Here is a 12,281-nt window from a genome sequence, read left to right as displayed (position 1 = left end):
TGCACCCCTTCCCACTTGACCGTAATGTTCCTGGGGCAGGAACCATGCCTCATCACTGCCCTAAAGGTGGGTACTGCCTCAGTTTTAGTCCTGAGGGAGCCTTCTCACCACGGAGGTCACCTTTGACCTTGAGGACACTTTCAAAATACAAGTCATTAGATCCTGCCACAGAGTCCACGACGATCCCATTCGTATCAGTCCAGTCAAAAGTTAGCTGTCATGGGAAAGTTAGTGTGGAACCCAGCCCTAAGACGTCTAACGATGTGTACAAGTTATACTTATTAATAATATCATTTTTCACTCCCCTGCGGTATTTAAAAACTTATTAAAATAAATGTAATGATCACCTTTCTATGACTTAAAAACAGACCTCTGAAACTGCAGGGGGAAGGACGAAATGTATTTATTTCAAAGTTAAATTTGAAGCGAAAATCACAAGACAACAGATTGCAAATTTAAAATTAGATTCTAGTGGGAGGTCTTGGTTTCAAGCCTGTTTTTTCCCTCCAGGATGCCGCGCTTGAAGACAAGAGGGGGGAAAAAGGAGCTAAGATTAAACCGAGGGCAAGTGCTGAAAGTTTTCCCTGAATTGTTACAACCCGGGCAAACACTTTGGCCAAGTCACACACAACTCCCCCTGACCCAAAAGACTACACAAGAAAGTTTTGCAACAAATAAAAGATAATCTTCCAGTTTTGAAAAGATTATTATTTTGATTAAGTTTTTGTGTTTTGGGGTTTTTTTAAGATTATTCAAAGCAAAAACAAAATATATCATGGTTTTGAGCCTGGATTTTGAAGCTTGGTTTACCTTTTTCAAAAATAATCCAGTATAAAGATAGTGGAAGCTTAGGGATAAAAGATCCTTAGGGCAATTCACAGAGGGAGAAAATATTTCATAGGTACCTGCCTGGCCTTTTTGCTTTGTTTTGTTTTAACATTAATGCTTTTGAATTGTTACATGGGTGTAACCCTAATCCAAAGAAGTGATTCCAGATTCTTTTTCCCACAAACTACATACAATACAGCAATTTTAAGCATAGTAAAATACATCTGTCTCCCAACTTGGAAGGAGCACCTCTAATTCCTGTTGTCACAAAGGCTCAAATTCACAAGCGTACACCTACCTTAAAAGGCAACAGTGGTTCCCAGCCCAAGTGCCAAGAGCCGTGTGGCATTTAGGTGCTGAAGCTGGAAATGACGTCAGCACCTGCCCGGTGGGGTGGCCATCATGGCCTCACCTGAGTCTGGCAGAAGGTGCCCGAAACCTGCAGCAGGGAGAAGCAGAGGGGACAGAAGAACACACTGAAAATGGTCAGCCAGAAGCAGAGACACGAGAATCGGCCCTGAGGCCCAGTTTTATCAATTCTCAGACACCAACTCTGCATGAACTATTTTGCCCCCAAATCTAAGAATGCAATTATGTAGCGACAGGTGTAAATTGGCAGGCGTGGTCAGACAAGAAATACCAGTGCATTTGCCCAAGAGGCCTTGTAACTAAGCCACTATGTCATGTTCATCTACTGCAGTTGCCCTGAGTGTTTCCAGTGTCCTCTCCAAATCTTCAAAGGTTGTCAACAAAGAGAAAAAGGAAACAAGGAAGTCTCTGTTATTCTCAAACAAGAGATGCATTTATCATGAAAGTTAAAGAAAAGACTAAGGCTAGGGAGATAGCTCAGTAAATTAAGCAGCTGCCTGGCAAGTGCAAGGTCCTGAGTTCAATCCCTGGTACTGCCAAAAAAAGAAGAAGAAAGAAGAAGGAAGAAGGGAGAAGAAGGAGGAGAAAAAAGAAAAGAAGGGAAAAAGACTAGAAGATAGCTATTTTTTTTTTAAAAAAAAGCAGACTGACTTAAATCTATAGACATTTTTGCAGGTGAGACTGCAAATACTAAACGCAAAAAGGCTTGAGGGCTTTGTTTTGGAAGCTTCTACCTCCTTTTCACCTGGACTGGACACACCCTTGTGGGCTGCTCCCTGCTGCCACCCTCTGTCAGTGGTTTCTGCCAGGTGGAAACGTGCAATGCCAAATCCTTGGGGCAGGAACATGGACAGAACCGCCTGCTTTGGGAAAGTAGCCACAAGACAGTGAATAAATAGATACTACCCCCCAGAACAGTAAGCGAGCTTTCAGTGTTTGCTTGTCTCTGGATATGTGCAATGTCACCACCAAGTCAGTGTGACTCACGCTTACAGAGGAAGGTGCCTGAGCCCTAGCAACACCCCGTCATTACCCCACAAGATGTGCCCTTTCCCCACTCACTCCTGTCTCGGGCCTGAATGTTCCATTGGCCTAGGCCTCCTCCTTCAACGGCTCCCTGCAAATTTCCAAATTTTCAAAGCAGTTTCTGAATTGCTTAGGAGCTGGCAGAAATTAATAAGCAACAACCCATTGATATTGAAATGGACTCATTACGGTGCCAGCTGCCAATAATTTGCAAGGCTGGATTCTTGCTGGCAAAGAGGCCTGTGGGCGGCTGTCCTTCCACCTGCACTGTGGAGGCTGATAGTGCACTTTTTATTTTTGAATGAATAAATGAATGAATACCCTATCTATCAGTTTAAAATTTTATTCTATCTATATTCTTCTAGTCCTTGAACAAAAGAACTCCATGAGCAACAAGATCAAAGTTACAGGGTATTATTTATAAAACAATATTGATCCGATGTGTTTCTCATTGTTCTCTAATTTTGATAAAAAGAAAATTTTACTTATGACCCAGGCCATAAAACTGATCCCTAAGAGAAGGGGGAATAGTGAAGAACTCCACATTTATCCATTTGCATTCAACAGCTATGATCACAAGGTACCAACAAGCACTAATTTTGCTTGTGGCAGGTTAACACCACCATGGTCATGCACGACGCCCACGAGACTCCAACCCATGAGTTCTCTGGGTTTTCTGTAAGAGTTGCAAAGACTTCAGTGCTACCAAAAGGCACAGCTGCACCGAGCTGCAGGGTGGAATTTCTGAGTTTGGAGTCACACTTCACACACTGAGTCAATCTAGGTTTTGGAAGACAAATCTTTCCTTGCAGAATAATTCAGAGCAAATTCTGAATGCTAGTTTACCCTCCTTGAATAGAATAATAATAATTCCTAAGCCATTGAATTATGCACACTAAATGAGATCATCTTTGTTACATAATTTGCTGCATACATAGTCCAAAATGAGCTTTATTAAGTATTAACTATTATTTCCACTGTAATTTAGCATCTGTAAAGCAGAGTGTGCTCTGTGGAATGCGCTACTGTTATCACTTAACATGACACTAATTCATGGGGACTGAGGGGAAAGTGTGTGTGCACGCGTGTGTGTGTGTGTGTGTGTGTGTGTGTGTGTGTGTGTGTGATTTGACTGAAATCAGTCACTTTAAAGTTTCTACAAACAACACAGGGATTGATTAGCTCTACTGGAAGATGGGGTGCACTCAATTTGCTAAGCGCTCACACACGTGACCCATACTGACAGAGCTCGAAGCACCAGTCTGCTTACATTCATTCTGATGACCCCAGGCAGTAAATGCTGAATGGACCAAGCATTTCGCTCTCTGATTCACCTCAACTCAGAGTCACTTTCCATGCCAGGTGTCAAATGTTGGGAGAAGTTATTACCAAACCAAAGTTCCAAAAATCTGCAAATCTACACAGGGCTGAAAGTCCCACTGCTTCAGCCTGTAATATGATTGAAGATGAAACTATGGCATGTGTCAGAAACATTGTGTCTGTGGCATTTACTCTGTGGCTTTTCCTAAAAAGTCTGCTAGATTAGGATGTTCCCTTTCATGTTTGAAAACACTCAAAAAGAGAACTTGGCATTTTTAAAACCTTGGAAGTTCCAGGAAGCAAAGTATGTACTTAAAAAAGCATTGTATTTGCCCTCAAAATACCCACATTTAGTTACCATGCTCTATTACTTAGAAAATTAGGAGACTTTGGGCTACAGAATGACCCATTCTGAATACCACTGAAGGGAAAATGAGGACACAATGCAATCTGCCTTAGCAACACCTACCCAAAGGGTGGTTGTACATTAATTCTTCTTTTATCTTTTTCTCAGTGTCAAAGATGTTCCCTAATCAGTAAATTAATGGGAATCAAGAATTCCCCTCTTTCCCTGAACCTGAAGGAATAGAAGCAGGTCTTTGGTCAAAATTCTGAAGATTTATTATATAAATAACAAACACCAAAAGGATTTGGCTTTGTCTCACTATTCATATTAAGATTCAAGTCAATATTGACCAGACATGATACAGACAGTTGGATGGGTCTGGGATACTGTAAAACATTAAGTCACTTAAAAATTAAGGTGAAAGGAAATGTGCCAGTCAAACTTATTTCTTCAACTATCATTTTATCAAAGAAAAGACTCATAGTGACTTCCATGTACATAACTTAAAGTAGAATAAAAGGCCAGACATGCTGGTGCATGCTGATGCCAGGGGATCACAAGCTTGAGCCCAGCCTGGACAATTTAGCAACTTACTGAGACCCTATCTCAGATTTTAAAAATCTAAAAAGTTTTCAAAGGGCTGCAGACATAGCTTAGTGTAAAAGCATTGAGTTCAACCCCTTCCCTCAAAGGAAAATAAGTAAAGAAAATTACTACTGGGAGGGAAAAAGAAACACAAAAGTGAAAACACAGTCAAGGCTGTGGAGAGAAAGGGCAAAAAGGTAACAGTGCACCCTCTTGAGGTACACACCTGGCCCATTCGGTAATATCCAACTCAAACAGGGACATGGCAGCCACAGAACTCACACTGACCAAAGCAATTCAAAGGACATACATTTTCAGTATTAGGCATTTCCACTGGTGGCCATCTCAGACATGATGAGCCACGCTCTGATGGGCTGTTACGGTTTAGATCTAACATGCCCCCCAGAAGTCTCCTATGTTTGGGGGTGTGATTCCATCAACAGAGGATCAATATTCATCAGTAGACTGGTGCGGAGCTCAATGCTGAATATGCTGTGAGGAGGGGACACCTGGTTGGACGTAGGCCACTGTGGGTATGACCAGGAAGTGGCATTCTTATCCCAGCTCCTCTTTTCTCTCTCTGCTTCCTAGTCACCATCAGCTGAGCAATTTTCTTCCACCATGCTCTCAGCCATTCCACTTCTGCCTTGGGATGAGCCAACCAACCTGAGGCTGAATCCTCAGAAACTGCGAGACAATAATAAGCCTTTGGGCCAGCCAGACAGCTCAGTGGATGAAAGCACCTGCTTAGACAGACGCATGGACCAGGGTTCAATCCCCCAACACCACATGCAGTGCTGGCCCCGCCCCCAGGGCGTGCTTAGAGGGCAATTGAGACTGGTAGTGGTAGCACACACCTGAAATCCCAGCGCTTGGGAGACTGAACACAGGAGGATCACTATGAGTCTGATCTGTTTAGTGAGACCCTGTAGACTCTGTACTAAATATACAATAATAAGAAGAAGAAGAAACCTGTTCTTTTAAATTGCAAGTGTTGAGCATCCTGTCCTTGCAAAACAACTAATACGTGGCCTCTATGACAAATTTCATGTGGAACTTTATCTTGTCATCACAACTGACTCCAAAAACTCACAATGTGGCGAAGGAGCTCAGACTGGCTGTTACCTCCCCAGAAGACTCTCCTGGACCTCTGCTTTCCCTTCCACATGTCTGGCTCTTGACCAGGGGAGAGTGAGTTGAGGTGAGGCTCGCAAGCTCCAAACATACACAGCTGGGTTACACTGCCAGACGACCGCACCCCAGCTGGTATAAAGGTCAGTTCCACCAAGTGTGTACTTGTTTAGGTTTCGTAAGAGCTCAGACTGCCACCTGGACTTGTGCAGATATGAAGTGTCCCTTCCCTCTCAGTTGAACCACAGGCGGATGAACTTTGATAGGGGCTCCAGATTCCTGCTCGTGCAGCATGAATGAAGTGATTTTGGCCCCAACGCTTTTTTAAGGCAGGTATAAACAGACACTCCTATGAGCCAAATAAGATCCTCAGAAGTTACCATACTTGTAGACTGCCCTAGTTTTGAGCAATAGTACTTCTTAATATACCCAAATGCATCCCAAGGTAACTCAATGAAGAATATATTCATAGAATCAATATTTTTAAGCAGGGTATAAGTTGGGAACCATCTACTAAAATAATAACTTTAATTTTAGAGCAGGGACTCTTTGGCAACACTTAACAAACAGGTTCAGCTGGGACAGACATTACCATATTTCTTAGGAGGAAAGTCAGTGCCTAGCAAAAGGAAGTAATGTGTTCTTCCGCAACCTGGGGAGAGCTACCACTTATGGAAAGCTTACTATCTGGCTTGCACTGTGTTGATGGCGTCAGGCCAAAATATTCTTTTAAGTTTCCCCTAAGTTCTTGGTGTTGTATCATCTCGCAACTACACTTAGACATCTCCAACTGGTAACTGCCAAAACACTACAAAATCATATCACTTACTGCGAAGCTTCCCACTAGAATCATCCGAGAGAATTTGGAAATCACCAGTCCCAAAAGGCTCTGCTCCACAGCTGGCCACCGAATCTCCCACACTTCCACACCACCTAATGCTATGAATGGCTCTAAGGAGGTCTCTGCTTGCTGAAATGGATTTAATAAGTTTTTCAGGACACACCATGAGAATCACATGATTTCTCAAAAACTCCAGGCAGCACCATTCCCAATTCTTAAAAGCTGTGAAAACACAAAACATTTGAGCAGTCCACCCAATATTCCAAGAGTAGTGACCATGTGAGGCCAGAGCGCAGCTTTGAGCTCTTGGTTTCAACGCTGTCCACTCCAAATCTGGGTCCCATCAAAAAGGGCACACCCACTTTACTGTATGAAGACAGTGGAGCACCAGACCCCAAAAGAAAATGGGAAATGGGACTGAATGTAATCCACTTCTAATGCTGAACTCTGTCCTTGGCCATTTCACCCCTTTATAACTTCATGTATAGGGTATTCCCAGTGACCAAACTAGATTATCTGGGCAGGAAAGGACAGTATTCTTTGAAATATGCTTCCAGGCCCCCTATGAAACATACTAGAGCATAATCCTTAAAATGCATATCAGAATAATCATCTCAAGACATCATCATAATTACTTTGCTCAACAACTAATTTTCTAAAACCCAGGCTGTCCCTTTCAATGGACTCTGTCCTGTTCCCATGGAGCCCATGGGGCTTTGCCACGCACAGGGAGAACCCACATTTCCTGGGACGTGTCGCAGGGTGCTGGTGGGTGCAGTGCATTCCTCCATGCAGCCAACACAGAAGATTCAAGGCAGGGCTCTGGCTCTGTTTCTCTTTGGTTTTCCAAGCCTCATGGTTAGTCAGCATGGAAATAGGAGTCTCCCCTCGAAGCGGGAGGCTGAAAGGATGGGCCGGGGCTAAGCCTACACCGCAAAGGAACCTGAGGCTGCTGTGCACAGTGGGAACATGGGGGTGGGAGTTACTGTGGGAGTTACACAGTCACACACAGCTATTGTCCCCAGCTGGGCAGCATGCAAGAGATGCTGGACCCCTGGTGCAAGCAGCCATGTCCAGGCAGTATCCTGAACTGGAACCTGGCAGGTGGGGTCACCAGGGCCCCATGAGGAGGGAAGGAGGGAAAAGGGGGCAACAGAGGGCTCTCCTAATTTGACAAATGAAAGATCAGGTGACAATAACACCTTCCACTCTGGAGTCTCACAGAGCTTCTGGGTCATCATTAGCAGTGAGAGTAGGAATAGCCTTACAATAATATTACTGGATATTTAATATCCAACTCACAAGCAGCCTTAAATGAAAAGGGTTGGAACACACCAATAAAATTAAAATGAAAACTGCTCAAGTTCTATGGTTACCTTGAAGGAAATTAATAATACTAAGTACTCTGACACCCTTTTCTCTGTCTTAAGCTTTGCACATACACACCCATGTGCGCACATACACTTTATTCAGAAGTTACACTGTAGCACCCAACTTCTACATGCATCCCTCCATGGAAATGGTTATTATTCTGGAGTGTTAGAAAGTTGGAGTATTTTTAAAGAAAACACATTTCGAAATAACAAAAGAGGTTCCTATTATTTTCCGCATTTCATAATTTTAAAGTTTTTCTTCTTCTCTCAGAACTGCAAGCAATATTTGAATGGTGCTATTGCTGTACTTTAAGCCAAACTCAGTGGTAACCAATATTTAGTCAATTAAAAATGCTTTTTTTGAAAGAAGAATAAAACATAGCCCCCTTCATGTAGGCTGCTATAACAAAATATCTTACACCAAGTGGTTTGCAATCAGCAGCCATGTGCTGCTCACAGATTTGACAACTAAGAAGTCCAGGATCAGCATGTAGACAGATTCAGTGTCCGTTAAGGCCTGTCCCTTGCAGAGGGTGGCTCCTGGCCTTGTCTTTACCTGGTACAAGGGGCACACAGGTTCCCGTGGCCTCTTTGAAGAGGTTGTTATCTCACTGAAGAGGGTAGAGCTCAAGACCTAACCACCACACCTCTTACCATCATCACCGTGGTCCAACATATGAGCGTGGCTGGGACCCAACACTGAGACCACTATGTCTCCCACAAAGCTTAGAGAAGAGACCCCAAAAATCTCTTTATTGAGGACTGAATTTTGAGATAGTGCAACCATTCCACTGCACAATCAAAGAGCCACACAGAAAACCAACAAAATAAAAACAAGAACGGAACACCCCCTCTCACCTGAAAGGCCAGAAATCTAAGACATTAGCTCAATCACATCTTTTACAGACCAAACCAACCTCTATCCTAATGAAATGCATTCAACATCAGCAATGACTTAATATAAAAAAGAAGGTGATGTCTCTGGCTTGGAATTGCAAAGTTAGACAACAAATCAGATTGCAGTTCAGCCTCCAGAACTCTCTGGACTTGCAGGACACCCGCTATCCCCCCAACTCCCTCCTTGGCTTGATCATCCTATTAAAGTAAGATTGTCGACAGCAAGTAATGTTCCAAGCTGCACAAACCCGAGTGAGATGCATCTGGAATACAGAGACAGGTACACACGAGTGCCACTTCAAACCAGGGTAGTAGTTAAGGACAATCACTGCACTTTTGTGCAAGAGAAGAAACTGAGGAGCCAGTGGCCGTGCAGATCTCCACCAGGCAGATCTCGAGCGAGTCTCTGCTTATGTCGGTAGCCAGGGCAGCAAAGGCCAATGGGAAGCCTGGAGCATGGAAGGACAGAGGCAGAAGGCAAGAAAGGAAAGGATGGGACGCGAGTCCCACTCAGTCGAACTTTCCTTGCTGTCCTTGTTCTTTAACGTTAAGAGGATGGTCTGCAAGTTTCTATGCTTTCTATACCTGAAAAGAAACCTGTCTTTCTCTGACTGGCCCACATCAAAACCCGTAAGCATCATAATGGTAAGTATCATAAGATTTTTTTTCTCTACTGGAATTTCCTTCCCAGCAAATAAGTGATTTGGTAAAGGCAAACATCCCACCAAGTAGAACCTAAAAAAGAAAAACAAAATGAAGGGCAATTAAGTCTCACTTTACAAATCTTGTGCAGGATCTTCCTGATTGAATGCTGACTAACATTCCTCCTAGCCAAACTACAAAGTGGGAGAGAATAAGAAGCACATGAGCTAACTGCAAACTGATTTTTTGGGGGGAGGGCGGCACTAAACAGAGTACAAATGTGGGTCCCTGAAGTCGTGGAGGATAATCAGCCTCTTCTCTACAAAGGCAACTCCTGGGGAGTCGCTAGAATGTTTGAAACAGTGATACATCAAAGTCCGGCTGCAGAAAACCAATACATAAAATTACAAAGCAAATCTGTTTCTTGTACGAGAACAACTGGCTCAAAAGACTTGACATTCACTGCCAAGTAATATCTATGGGACCACACACGACCGAGTGAAACAGCTATCAGGCTTACCTCATAAGAATTAGCAAGTACTCTTCCTGTCCAGGGTGCTAACATGGACAGGGCTGATGGACAAACTCACCAATAAAACACTCCTCCTCATGCCCACCCTAGGAAGTATCAGTGTGTGCCGCTGCTTCTTCATTTAATTAATAAATCACATATATGAATTTATTAAATGTGTATCCAGTGAATGATGTACATTGCAGCTTTCTATGTATGTTCAAGAACATAATTTATCTGAACCAAGTCGAAGTCCATAGAACTTTAAAAGGGAATAAAAACATAAATTCTGAATTTCCTTGGCATACACTCTATTTAAATTATCTTGCCCAGGAATTCAACAAGGAAAACCACCATTCTAGGCAAGAGGGGACTGATTCAATGCCTAAGAAAAAAAGGAGAAGACTGAGAAACTCAGGTTGAGCAGGAGGAAAAAAAACGGGGGAAGAGGGTGACATGATGCTGAAAACTATCCCAAAATCTGTTGCTAATATCTGTTTGTGGCTTTGTTTGCTCTTTACAAATAAGTCTCAGTTCCTCATCCGCTCAGCCTGCTCTCCGCCCTTCTGAGGAAGGAGCTTGGGGGATCACATCTTCCTGAAACTTGAGCAACGGTGCCTTTAAGGAGCTGTGTGCTGAAAACCTCAGGCTGCTCGGACATCTTCTGCGGAGAGCCCCAGCCCTCGCTAGGGACCATTAAAATGTGTTTTTGCAGTGCAGACCGTAATAAATATCCCTTCTGCAGTAGTTAACAAAACAAGGCCACATGCAGAAAAAGAAAACAGACAAAGGACTCATCCTCACCCACCGCACAACACATGATTGGCAAGATGCGGCAAGTAGACAATAAGGTTCCAACCGTGACTACATTTTATAGTGTGACTAATCTCAGACACAATCGCGAAAAGTAGTTAAGAGATTTCCAGTATATAGTCTGGAAAAAGGAAAGTTAACAATAACAAGCAATGAAAAAAAAAAACTTTTTTTAAAAAAAAATAGGCACTTTCAAGGAAATAATCTTCATTAAAACTGTGATCTTCATAAATTGTGAGGAGTGGGGCATTTTATCTTCCAGCAAGAATTCTGTCTCTGGCTAGCTTCCAATCCAGATGGACATGTTCTCCTTAGGTTCACACAGCCACAGCCTCCCCCTGGCATCTGAGCCTACTGATTTGCACCCCTTCCAAAAAGAACTCCCTTCTCTTACCTTCTGTGCTTTTCCTCAGGTTCTGCCCACAATATAAAAGTTTTTCTTTCTCTCTTTTCTAGTTTCTCCCAGACTCGCATCTACCTAAATCTCTGTCTTCAATACAAATTCTTCTTTCCAAACTCCTGCTGGACAACTCCATGTGGCTATCCATTGATAGTTCTGACTTCCATTCAGGGTCAAAAACCTTCTAGCCTAAGGCCAGTGAGATAGCTCAGCAGACTAAGCACCTGCTTTGGCAAGCTCAAGGACCAGGGTTTGATCCCTGGTCCTGCAGGCCACACCAGTCACAACCCCCAGGGTACACTGAGTCAGCAACCAAGGCTGGCGTGGTGAAGCACACCTATCCCAGTGCTGGGAAGGCTGAAAATAGGAGGATCACTAAGAGTCAGAGCTGCATAGTGAGAGCCTATACCAAATACATTAAAAAAAAAAAAAAACCTTCCACCCTTATGATTCTGCCCAGAAGGTAACATGATTCGTAAACACAAAATAGACTTTGCAACAGACCTGGCTGTAATATGACATGTAATCAAACCTGTGGCCTTCAGGCAGATACTGGGCAACCCTATGTACCTTACTCTCCACCGGAAAAACAGGAAATCTGCCTACACATTTCTACTAGGGATGAAGTAAGACAATATACATGAAAACTCAATTTCTTGGTATTTAGTCCCAGCTTCATGAGTCTGCATTTCCTCCTTTCCTCTTTCCCCCACAGTCCCTGAAGAATCTTCCATAGCTATCCCATCCCTTCTACCCCTAGGTTAACCCAGGTCTCCTTGCTTTACTCCCCACACTATCCCCTCTTCTGCACAGTCAACCCCTTGCAAACTGAACTAATGAACATACAAGCTGCTGTTACTGACCTTCCAAAGTGTCATCCACCTCATCCCTGTTCCACTAACCCAAGGCAGTCAGATTGGTTTGGCACCTCCGATTGGCTTCAGGAAAGACAGTTTCTCCAGGGACATGGAGCAGGGATGGGAGTGGGAATGGGTAGGTGGATTCAGGATGGTTTAAAGGAGCTCACAGCCTAGACCTCTCGCATGCTCAGCTCACAGTAGGGTTCTTGCTCCTCTAAGAATCTGAAGCTGCAAAAACTCTACTATGAACTAAGTATGTAAGGGATCTAGGTTACTTGCAGCTTCAGATTCTTATAGGCCAGTGATATAGCTCAGCAGTGTAAGTACCTGCCTGGCAAG

The 12,281-nt window shown here is 43.4% G+C and overlaps 1 protein-coding gene across 2 annotated transcripts in view; it reads right to left on the bottom strand.

Moving 5' to 3' along the window:
• The window catches only part of Tiam1 (T cell lymphoma invasion and metastasis 1), a 421,384-nt gene that overhangs the window by 162,480 nt on the left and 246,623 nt on the right, over window positions 1–12,281 (bottom strand). For both annotated transcript variants that reach the window (XM_023705557.1, XM_004645347.2), the window contains one exon: window positions 1,127–1,267. The gene's annotated coding sequence lies outside the window, so the exon portion shown is untranslated. The remainder of the gene's footprint in view (window positions 1–1,126; window positions 1,268–12,281) is intronic.

The sequence above is a fragment of the Octodon degus genome, unplaced genomic scaffold (assembly GCF_000260255.1).
Source record: "Octodon degus isolate 3935 unplaced genomic scaffold, OctDeg1.0 scaffold00225, whole genome shotgun sequence".
Lineage (NCBI taxonomy): Eukaryota > Metazoa > Chordata > Mammalia > Rodentia > Octodontidae > Octodon > Octodon degus.
This window is presented reverse-complemented; position numbering and strand designations above follow the sequence as displayed.